This window comes from Chinchilla lanigera, unplaced genomic scaffold (assembly GCF_000276665.1).
Source record: "Chinchilla lanigera isolate Chin_1 unplaced genomic scaffold, ChiLan1.0 scaffold00196, whole genome shotgun sequence".
NCBI lineage: Eukaryota > Metazoa > Chordata > Mammalia > Rodentia > Chinchillidae > Chinchilla > Chinchilla lanigera.
The window spans coordinates 134,376-145,346 of NW_004955597.1; positions in this window are offsets into that span (position 1 = coordinate 134,376).

Here is a 10,971-nt window from a genome sequence, read left to right on the forward strand (position 1 = left end):
AGAAGGAGAAGGAGGAAGAGAAGGAGGAGGAGGAGAAGGAGAAGGAGAAGGAGGAGAAGGAGAAGGAGGAGGAGGAGAAGGAGGAGGAGGAGAAGGAGGAGGAGGAGAAGGAGGAGGAGGAAGAAGGGGAGAGAGAGAAGGAAATTACCAACTTCCCATGGATCCAAATTATGGCAAAAATATAAAATAGATGATGAGAGAGTATGGCATCTCTACCGGGTGGAAAAACTGATTAAGAATTGCTTAAGAACGGCATGGCTAGTTATCACTGATACTGTTACCTCCTTTTTTTTAAACCTCCTCTTTTGAGTGGGTCTGAAAAAAAGGACATAGGATATATTGTGCTTTTAGGTCTGTATCCTTCCTCCAAGACTTCAGCATGTGAACAGAGTCCTGGAAATGAACACACAATCCTGCCCCATTTGAGGCTAACAGTCATATCACCTTGGTTCCAGAAAGTCCATGCATCTGTGAAAAACAATCTCTTATAATTCTGAGTTCCACATATCCAGATCTTATCACTGATGAATTCTAACTCTTCAGGAATCTAGGAATTGAAAACTGATTCTGGTGAACAGGATCAATAAATAGCAACTCCATTCAAAAGCAACCCATTGAATTAGTCAACGTGCTATGGCAATGTCAAAGACTACTGAAGAAAGGATTGGCAAGGTGGAGAAACATATCTAGAAAAAGCAATATTAGCAATGACTTATAGGGGTCTTTTTCAGTATTAATGGTTTAACACAGGGGCCTCTAAACTACAACCTCCCCCCTCAACACACGCACATACGGGGGTGGGGTAGGGATTGAACACATGCCTGTTATGCTGAGCTACATCCCCTGCCCTTCTCCTTTCTCTTCTCTTCTCTTCTGTTTATCTCTTTGTCTCTCTCTCTTCCTCTCCTGCTGCCCCTTTTGTTGTTTTAGATAGGGCCTCACTAAGCCACTTATAATTATAAGTTGCCCACACTGAGCTCAAACTTGAAATCTTCCTGCCTCAGCTTCCCAGAGTGCTGAAAATAAAGGCATGTCCCACCACACCTGTCAAAAGTGTGTGCATTTTTACTGGGCATTTTTGAGAACCAGGTATAATATTAGGACTTTGAATATATTACCTCACATAATCCTTAAAACAACCTTATGTACATTATATAATATAATTTAGGTTTAACTTAAATTGTTCAAGGTCATAGATAAGTATTACAAGCAGGACTTAAACCCACATCTGTCTAATATCAGAACCCCTACACTTAATTACTAAGATTCCTAGTGGCCACAACTTTGTTGTTTGTACACAGTACCAGTTATGTAATAAATGAGCTACATGAATAACCTCATGTTATACTTTTAGCAATGGTTTGGAAAAAGCTATAGAAAGCTTGATACTATTCTGTATTTATGATGAGGTGGCAAATACACCTATCATAGATGACTTCCTAATCCTAAAGAAATTTGACGGCTCCTACAATCATCAAATTTATGTAACCGGGTTAGTCCATGCTTATGTTATTGTCTTTTTTCCTGACTACCACACTGTAAAAGAAATTTAGGACAAATGAAATTGAAGCACAGAACAAGAGTCATGATAATGGACGTATGTACCAAAAAATCCTAAGAAATTTTATATATTTCTTGGAAATACATATATTTTACAGGCCATAAATCCAATTACAATACCTCTTGGTGCATTCATTTTGAGAGGTAGGGAAAAAAGGGTCAGCAGAAATCCTGAATGCAAATCCTTTTAGTAGGATGCTTCCTTGAAGGAAAGAAAATAAAAAGAAGTTGACTGCATGAGATCCCCTTATAAACAAGCTGACAGCAGACCTCCTGATGAACATATCGATGATATTCACTACCAAAAGAATCTTTTTTTCCTTGTACAATATTACTTTATTTCAAGCTTTGCAGAAACAGGGAAGTTGGTAAGGTGCCTTGCAGACCATTTAGCAAAAGAAGCTTTATCTAACAGAATGAATCTGGTACCTACCTGGAATCTATGGATATGCAGGGCATGGCTCCTTGAAAAGTACCATAGATTTATTATGCACAGGTACCAGTGAATAAACAGAGATGTTCCTACCTGAACGCTCCCCTCGTGTAAGTGCTGTGCTCCCGTGAATTGCTTACACATCACCTGGAGACCCCTTAGATTAGCCCTGTGCCATGGCTTATATTCTGTTGAAGCAAGAGGGGTCTTGGAAGAGCGGTGGCCATACCCGACTTTGCTACCTGAGCTTCACAATTACCTGTATCCTTGAACGATCTTGTATCCTGTGTCACTAAAGCTTAATGTTAATTGAGAGTCCTCTGAATCTGATTTGACCATTCAATCAATCTTTTGTGTTAATCAAGAAAGAAAGCAAGTGCTTCTGTATGAATATATGCACCTCAAACCTTTCAAAAAAGGTATTTCCTTACATGGAAATCCCTTAAGTAATTTTTTAATGAATATTCAGACAAAACAAAACTATGAGAGATAAAAGATATTTTTGTGTTTCCATCCAGATTATATACAATTTATGTGTAAGAAAATATAAAACAAAAACTAACTCATGCTACACAAATTTTCTCATAATTTTCATTTTTTTTTATTTTAAAGAGTAAAAGAAGGATAACATAATAATAGGGGGGACTTAGCAAATTACAGACAAAATGGTAGGAAATTATCAATGGTTATTGTTTTACATATTGTTATCTACAAAATAGTTTCTCAGGAAAACAAATAGACAAATAATAGTGAGTTACAGACAAAAGAGGTAGGAGATTATCAAGAGTTGTTGTACTATACTTTGGTATCTTCAAAGTGGCTTCTAAAGAAAATAAATAGAGCTATACATGAGTGACCTATTGAAAAATCATTAACTCTTCTCAATGGTTGTTGTAGGAAACACATAATAACAAACATACATCCATTTATGAAATAGGATAAGAACATTACAAACTTTACACAGTTATGGATAGATTAGTAGGAAAATATCAATTGCTGCTGTAATACATGGTGGTATCTTCAAAGTGGTTTCTCAGGAAGACAGAGATATGCAACAAGGATCTAATAAGTAGTTACAGCCTAAGGGTTGTCAAAAATAGCATATTACCTCCTCACCAGTGACTCCTTTCACTGAGGTATGATGGCTGGAAGGAAGGCCAGGATTGAAAAGAAGGACCGAGAGACTTGCACCTGTGTCTAGCAACAGGCTATTTTCTTCTTCCTCCATAGTCATGATTACCCAGGGCTCCTCGATGGAGATGACGGTCTGGCCAGAGGGAGAAGGCAGGCCATGCCCCAAGCCCTCTCATTCCTGTTGGACTAACTGGTAGCATGGGTCTGAGCTCTGGGGCCTCCACCTCAGAGGGCAGACCGATCTCCAGTGGTCTCCTTTGCATCCAGGGCATGGCCCATGGGGCCTCTTAGGGCAGTTCCTCTTGAGGTGGCCTGGCTTTTAACAGTGGTAGCAGATGAATGCAGTTGTCGAGTTCTTCTTGGGGCCCCGGGAATCAGACCTGGGATCTGTTTCTCTTAGTGGTGCAGCAAAACCAGCTGCTTTTTCTCGGTCTCTTTGTTTTCTCTCCTTGGCCTCCTCCTCATCATGGCTATAGAATACTGAGGAGGAAGTTCTTACTAACATCTCAAGTGAGCTATCTGGGGTGAAAGCCATTCTTTGTAGCTTTTTCTCTCCAGCTTCCCATTGCTTTGGGACCCCACAACCAGTTAGTGTCTTCTCCCCAACTGTCAGCACAGGCAGCAGGAATCCTGCTGCAGACTTCTCTGGAGCTCCACCACAGCCTGTACTGTCAGGGGAAGAATGGCTTCCAATGAGTCTCTGCAGGTATTGTGCAATGTCCTCCTGGTTTACAGCTTCCAAGCGGCTCTCATGACCCCAGTCCACTGGATCTCTGACTCCGTGGGCTTAGTCTGCATTCTCATGTTCTCTGAGTCCTTGTTCAGCAGCTGCTCCTCCGCTAGCTCTGGACCTTTCTGGTTCCCAATGGCAGGAGCAAGAGTGGCCCGTTGTATGGCACGTATTCCCAGGGGTTGTTCAAAATTTCAATGATTCACACACATCCGTGGGTGGGCAACTGCAGTCGGTGCATGGTGGGCCAATTGTGTCACTGTTTCTCTGTGTCATGATAGCTCTCAATTGAGCAGCGGCGGCCAGCCTAAGATCCGGCGCGCAACAGCGCTCGCCGCCGCATGGCTCCCCATACGCTGGGGGCCCTCCCTCCGGGAGCTACGAGGCAGGAAGCTAGCCAGCCGGAAGACTGGCACTCCCCACCCAGGGCTCCTTGTGCACCGGAAGCCCTCCTTCCGGGGAACTACCAGGCCGGGAGTGAGCCGCTGGTCCAAAGACCGGTGCTCCCTGCCCAAGGCTCCCCATGAGCTGGGGGCCCACCCTCCAGGAGCCACCAGGCAGGAAGCTAGCCAGCCGGAAGACTGGCACTCCCCACCCGGGGCTCCCTGTGCGCTGGAAGCCCTCCTTCCGGGGAACCATAATTTTCATTTTTCACTTAATATATTATTGGCAGCCTTTTCTGTCATAAGTTTAGAATTCAGCTATCATCATTTAAAAATGTGTGGATTTTTAGTATCTTGTGTACCATAGACTAGCAGATTCTCTGTTGATAAGCATTAATTTTTCAATAATCTCATTATGCGTCATGCTAAGAAGGAAATGTAATACTTACACATTTATGAATTTATCTTTTATTCTATGGTGTTATCTCTGAGTCAAAGAGAACCCATAGTTTGGTTTCATTTTCTTTCAAGCATGGACTATATATTGACAATTGCTCTCCAAACTACATTCCTTTGATTTAAATCCACAGGAATGGGACATAATTGTTCATTTTGCCTCACTCTTGCCATCAACTGCCAGAAAATGTGTTTTGGAAGTCAGTCCTTGAGCTAGTCTCTGAGGGCCCCTCTTCTGCAGTAGCCAGCTAGATACTTAGATACTCTGTCTAAATTTATTCACCCTATCAGCAGAGATCTGTATTTTACCCATGCCTCATTACCCAACTTTTGATCTCACTTGAAGCCCAATAAAGGTTAGGGCTCTAGGCAAGGTACATCATAGGTAGCTCTGCCTCACCCAGCCCACTGCATTCCCCCAGGCATGTCCCGTCCTTCAGGCGTGAAGTTCTTGCCTCTGGCTTTTGCCTTCTCTCTTGTTCCTGCCTTCAGTTATCTGGAGGAAGCCAGCATCCTCCAAATGGAGAAGAGAATGATGATGGGGGGGATTTGGAAACCAGCCAGTTCCCCAACCTGCTAGGCCCCAGCCATAAAGCTAAAGTTTCACCAGAAATGTTACATAAGAAATCAGTAACAAGGGACTGGGGGTTTAGCTCAGTGGCACAGTGCCTGCCTGGCAAGCACAAGGTTGTGAGTTTGATTCCCAGTACCAGAAAAAAACCAAAACCAAAAAAAAAGAAAGAAATCAGTAATAATACTGTCATTATATAAGGAGTATCCCTTAATTAATAGGAATTCTTAAGAGATCCATACTGAATTATTTAAGGGTAAAAGACCACAGTGAATATAATTTATGTTCAACTGGTCCGGAGGAGAAAAGCTTATAAAGATATGCAGAGAGACCAGTATAGATATGTGAATATCTAAGAGAGAACAAGAAAGAAGAGCAAATGAGAAAACAAAAGAAGTGAAATGTGAACAATAGGCAAATCCTGGGAGAGCCAGTGTAACAGTTAGGCTTAACTGGGGAGACAGCGGGGTCATCGGAGCACGACACTCATCGGAACCCACCCATACTCAAGCTGCTGGGAGGTGGGACCCACGTGGCTTCTATATTGCTCTGCTCATTCCTGCTGTTATGAAATAAGCAGCTTCACTCCACAAGGCCCTTCTGCCTTGATGTTCCCGCCCTGGAGTGAGCCAGCCATGGGCCAAAAACTCTGTACCCATGAACCAATAAACCTCTTCTTCTTTGAGTTTCTGGTATCAGGTCTCAGGTCCAGCAACAGGGAAGCAGACTGATAGAGCTGGGAAAAGGGTACTGTACAGTGGGCACTTTGCAACTCATTGCAACTTTTAAATATTTCAAGTGAGATTTTCCAATAGGTTGGAAAAATTGAGTTTGTTCAAATTAATGTTGAAGTTCACCCTAAATGGAAACAAGGAAAAACCAATGCCTTTGCTGCTTAACAATTAAGGGCTAAGAGGACAAAAAGCCTATGGGAAAGTATGCCCTGAAACAGACCTTTTGGCTCTGTGGTTACAGGGTTACCAAGAGCATCGAAGGAGTGCAGGTATTTTAAGAGTGCAATGTACACACTGTAATCATAGCTAATTAAAGACGTTACAGAATCTAAGAGATATTTACAAATCTGAGTGACTCCTAGAGTCTTGGGACACATTCTTGCCCAGTCTTGGGTGTTTAGGGCCGAGGAAAGGGAGATGCTAGAGCTGTTGTTGTCAGACGGCCAGGGCAGGCGCGCTCCTTTCCACGGCAGGTACGTCTGGGGAGGAAGCCCCTGGGAAATCAGCCTCAGGGAGAAGAACAAAACGTCTCTTGAGAGGAAAGCAAACTAACTCCCCGTCTGCCGGAAACTCTAAACACAAAGGGAAGAAGGCGAAAGTTTGGGGTGATATTAAAAATGCAAGCAAGTTGTTTTCTATAGAAATATCTTCTCTCTTTATAACCATGAAAGTACACATATTTATTTATTTTTTATTTTAAAGAGAGTAGTAAATGAGAAAAAAAAATAGAACAGTAGCAGCATACCAGTATCACAAACATAAAGTACACATTATCTTCCTCCAAAACTCTAATGTTTTTTATAAATAGGTAGATAGACATATACATACATATGTAGGCACATAAACATTTTTTTTAAAGATTAAATCATACTAGGTATATATCTTGTAGCCAGTGTTTTTGAGTTTTGTTTTTGTCTTTGGTTTGATTTGGCTTTTGAAACAAGGTCTCACTATGTAGTTCAGGCTGCCCTGAACCTTCCTTATCATAATTTTAATGACTGCAATAATGTCCTATCATAGCCTACATTTGCTATATTTGGTTATATTGTTGTATCATCATTTAGCCTGGTTTTGGTTTTCTGCCACTGTAAACAATGCTAACCCCCTTTAGGAGCCTCCCCAACTATTTCCCTTAGACAATAGTCCAAGAATCAGATCTGAGTCAGAAGGAAGGCACCTCTTAAGACTTCTGACACATGCTGCCAAATCGCTCCACAAAAGAAAAGCTGTGTGCAGCAATTAACACCAGCAACAGCACAGGAGAGCAAGACTGCTGCACTCTCACCAACACCATCCTGAAAGCCTAGAGTCAAGGACGGGCCCCGGGAACTGAGCCGCTCTGCTCCACCTCCAAGCGGCCCAGAACACAGATGCTCCACAAGTCAATCCAGGCTCCACCCAGTAGATACTCTGATCTGATTTGACTGCCCCGGGTGACAGAGCTGTCTCTCTTGGCCCACTGCCCAGCACCCTGGCATCATGTGTATCTTATAAAGGTAGTAGCTCCAGGCACATTACACAGAGGGCCCTGATGCCATTAAACTGCCACCTACTTCCAGGCCACTCTTTCAGCCATGAAGTCTCTGCTCCTGGTCTTTGCAGCCCTCGGATTCCTGGACCAGGTGGCCCCAGGTAAACTGGGTGAAGAAGGGTAAAGGAAGGGCAGGAGCACTAGTAGATGTGGCTGCTCTAGTGACAGACAAGTCAGTGGAAGGAGGCAGGAATCACCTCACTGATTTCCAGGCTAAGGTAGGGATCCCCCAATATCCACTACCCCACACCCAGCTCCTACCTTATAGAACCTGGCACAAAATCTTGTTGCCTGTTCTAAAATGAGAGTCTCAACCTGGTAAACTATCTTTCTTTCACTGTAGATGAGCTCCCGATAGCTAAGCTCCTTAGACACTTCAGGCTTCTCCCTTTACCATTTGCCTCTTTTCAGATCAGCCCTGGGTTAGAGCTCAGAGACCTTGAGTTGCTCTCCATGCTCCACAGAGGGTGAGCAGATAGGACAATGAAAGGGGACTCTGCTTAGAGGACAGGTTTACCCAGGATGGCAAGCAAGGTGCTCAGCCCTAACCCTGGGGTGAAGAGAGGATGGACAGAGGGAGAACCAAAGGAGGAGGAGGCTCAGAAGGGCCCAACTATTATTTCCCCTTAGTCCTTTTGGCAAATGGTTTGACTTCCCTCATTCTGGGGGCTCACACACATTTACTGATACATTCCCTGATAACGAGTAAGGCGCAGACACCATAAAAAGGGAGTTTGTCAGGCTGTGTAGAAATCAGCCTAGTCCCCCTTTGAGTGATCGCCTCCTCCACTGAGGAAGACCTGGTTCCCGCCTCCATTCGCACCTGCATATCTGTTCTGTGGTATCGAGTACACCAACACAGAGGCTTAGCTAGCCTCAAGGATGTAGATACCGGCAAATAACAAGAGCCCTTCAGCCCTTCTAGAGGTTATTCATCAAGAGAGATGGTCTGCACTTCACTGTCTTTGTCATGTCTGTAAAAAACTGACCATATTTTTATATTTTATCATCATTTTAACGACCATATACTGTGCTCATTTCAGCAGCTCACATATTAATGACTGCATAGTGTTATTTGCCTGGTATCCTAAGCATGCATCTGGGAACACAAAACCAAATTCTCCTTCCCATCCGGCCCTGGCACAGATTCTAACCTCAACTTCTCTGCCCTTTCCTGTCCACGGCAGCTGATGGGGAAGGAACAGGACATGCTCAGAGCTACCTGGGACAGTCCAGGCTGATTTACAGCTGGAACGAGTGGCCGACACACCGGTGTGACAGGTACAAGCAGTGCTGTGTTGAACACGACGTCCTGCCAAGGTCTATCATGCCCCCACATTTAGATGAACCGAAGTCGTCACACAGAAAAACCACACAAAGCCACAGCAAGAGTCCACCCTAGCTGCAGCTATTGTCCATGCTGATGGGAAGAAATTGCTTGAGAAGCAGCCAAGGCCACCTCCTCCTGGAGCTTTGATCTGTAACCTATTCCCAGACACCTGTCTTTGACATCCATCATGCATCGCACAGCAAGTTTGGAGTTTGGGTCCCCCGTAAGAGCCCTCCCACACTCCCTGCAGGACATCCGCCAGCATGAGTTTCCAGGCGCTGAAGCCAGGGCAGATTTAGACTGCAGAAAGCATGGAGGCAAGAACAACTGCCTGTGAGGCAGGTTTTGCTGAATCCTCCAGGGGAAGGCACAGATCTGCACCACTGCCCAGCAGCAAATCTTCACAGTTCCCTTTGACATCCCTGTTTTTCCCTGAGTTCCTTTTCAGCAGTCCTGGCTGTCAGGCTGGGCCTCTGGTCACTCTGCTCTGCCATCCCACCCATCAAAGGCCTCTCTCCCTCCATCCACCTGCAGCTTGTTCCTGTCTACAAGGCCATTGTGCCCTCTCGCCCCTGCTAGGCATATCCTTACATCACAGCCAGGGCATCAGAGCTACATCGCCAGTCCTTTTTATTTTGAAACTCAGTTGCCCAGGTGGGATTCAAACTTGTGATCCTCCTGCTTCAGCTCTCAAGGGCTGGGATTGTAGGTGTGCACTGCCATGATGGCTTCCTTAGATTTCTTTACTGTCATAAAACCATTTCTGATGGCAAAAGACCCTACATGGATATACAAAAACAGGAGATTGTAAATAACACTATTTGTTATTTCTAATGTTTCTACTTTCTTTTTCTACAGTGAACACATTATGGGAAAGTAAAGTCATACTCAAACACAGGCATGATAATTATAAATTATATCACAATTTAAACTGGTAAAACATTTTCTAATTTTCTACCCAATCTTTCATTCTGTCAGTGGTTCACAAGGTTGCAGAGTGGACACAAATGGCCTCAAAATGATTCCTTCAGCTCTTTCAGATAATTAAGACTCAACAGAGACCCAACCTAGCAATCTGTCAACGGATGTGATATAAATACACAATGGAATATTATTCAGCCACAAAAACAATGAAATCCTGCCATTTGCAGCAACATGGATAGAACTAGAGGACATTATATTAAGTGAAATATGACAGGCACAGAAAGACATACTGCATGCTCTCACTCATAGATGAAAGCTAAAACACACGGATGTGAATGGAGAGTGATTATTACTAGAGGCTGGGGAAGGGAGTGGGCAAGGAGGTTGGATAACAGGTTCCAAAACACAGACAGAAGGAGTAAGATCTGGTGGCCAGCACAATGGGATGGCTGGAGTTCACAATAACCAAACACAGACAGAAGGAGTAAGATCTGGTGTCCAGCACAATGGGATGGCTAGAGTTCACAATAACCAAACACAGACAGAAGGAGTAAGATCTGGTGTCCAGCACAAGGGGATGACTGGAGTTCACAATAACCTAGTCTATACTTCATTAAGAACTAGAAGAGAGGAGTGGCTGAGGCTGAGTGTGGTGGTGCACGTCTGCAGTACCAGCACTTGGGAGGCTGAAGCAGGAAGATCACCCTGACTTCAAGGCCAGCCTGGACTACACAGTGCAACCCTGTCTCAAATAAAATGAGAAGAGTGGAAAACCTCAAATGTAAAATAGTGATAAGAAGGTAGAAATGCTAATTATCCTGATTAGATCAGTACACAGTGTATCTATGTGTTGACATATCACACTGAATCCCAAAAATATGTACAGTTATTATGTGCTAATCAAAAAATTGTTTCAGAATATAATTAAAGGGTTGCTGAGCATGGTGGCAGGTGTCTGTAATCCCAGCACTTTGGGAGGCTGAGGCAGGAGGATCACAAATTTGAGTCCAACCTGAGGAATTTAGTGAGACCCTGTCTCAAAAAAATAAAAAATGGGCTGAGGATATAGTTCAGTGCAAAGGCCCTGGGTTCAATCCTCAGCATTGCACAAAAACAAGAAGGGAGGAAGGTAGGAAGGAAAGAGAAGGGAAGGGAAAGGAAGGGAAGGGAAGGGAAGGGAAGGGA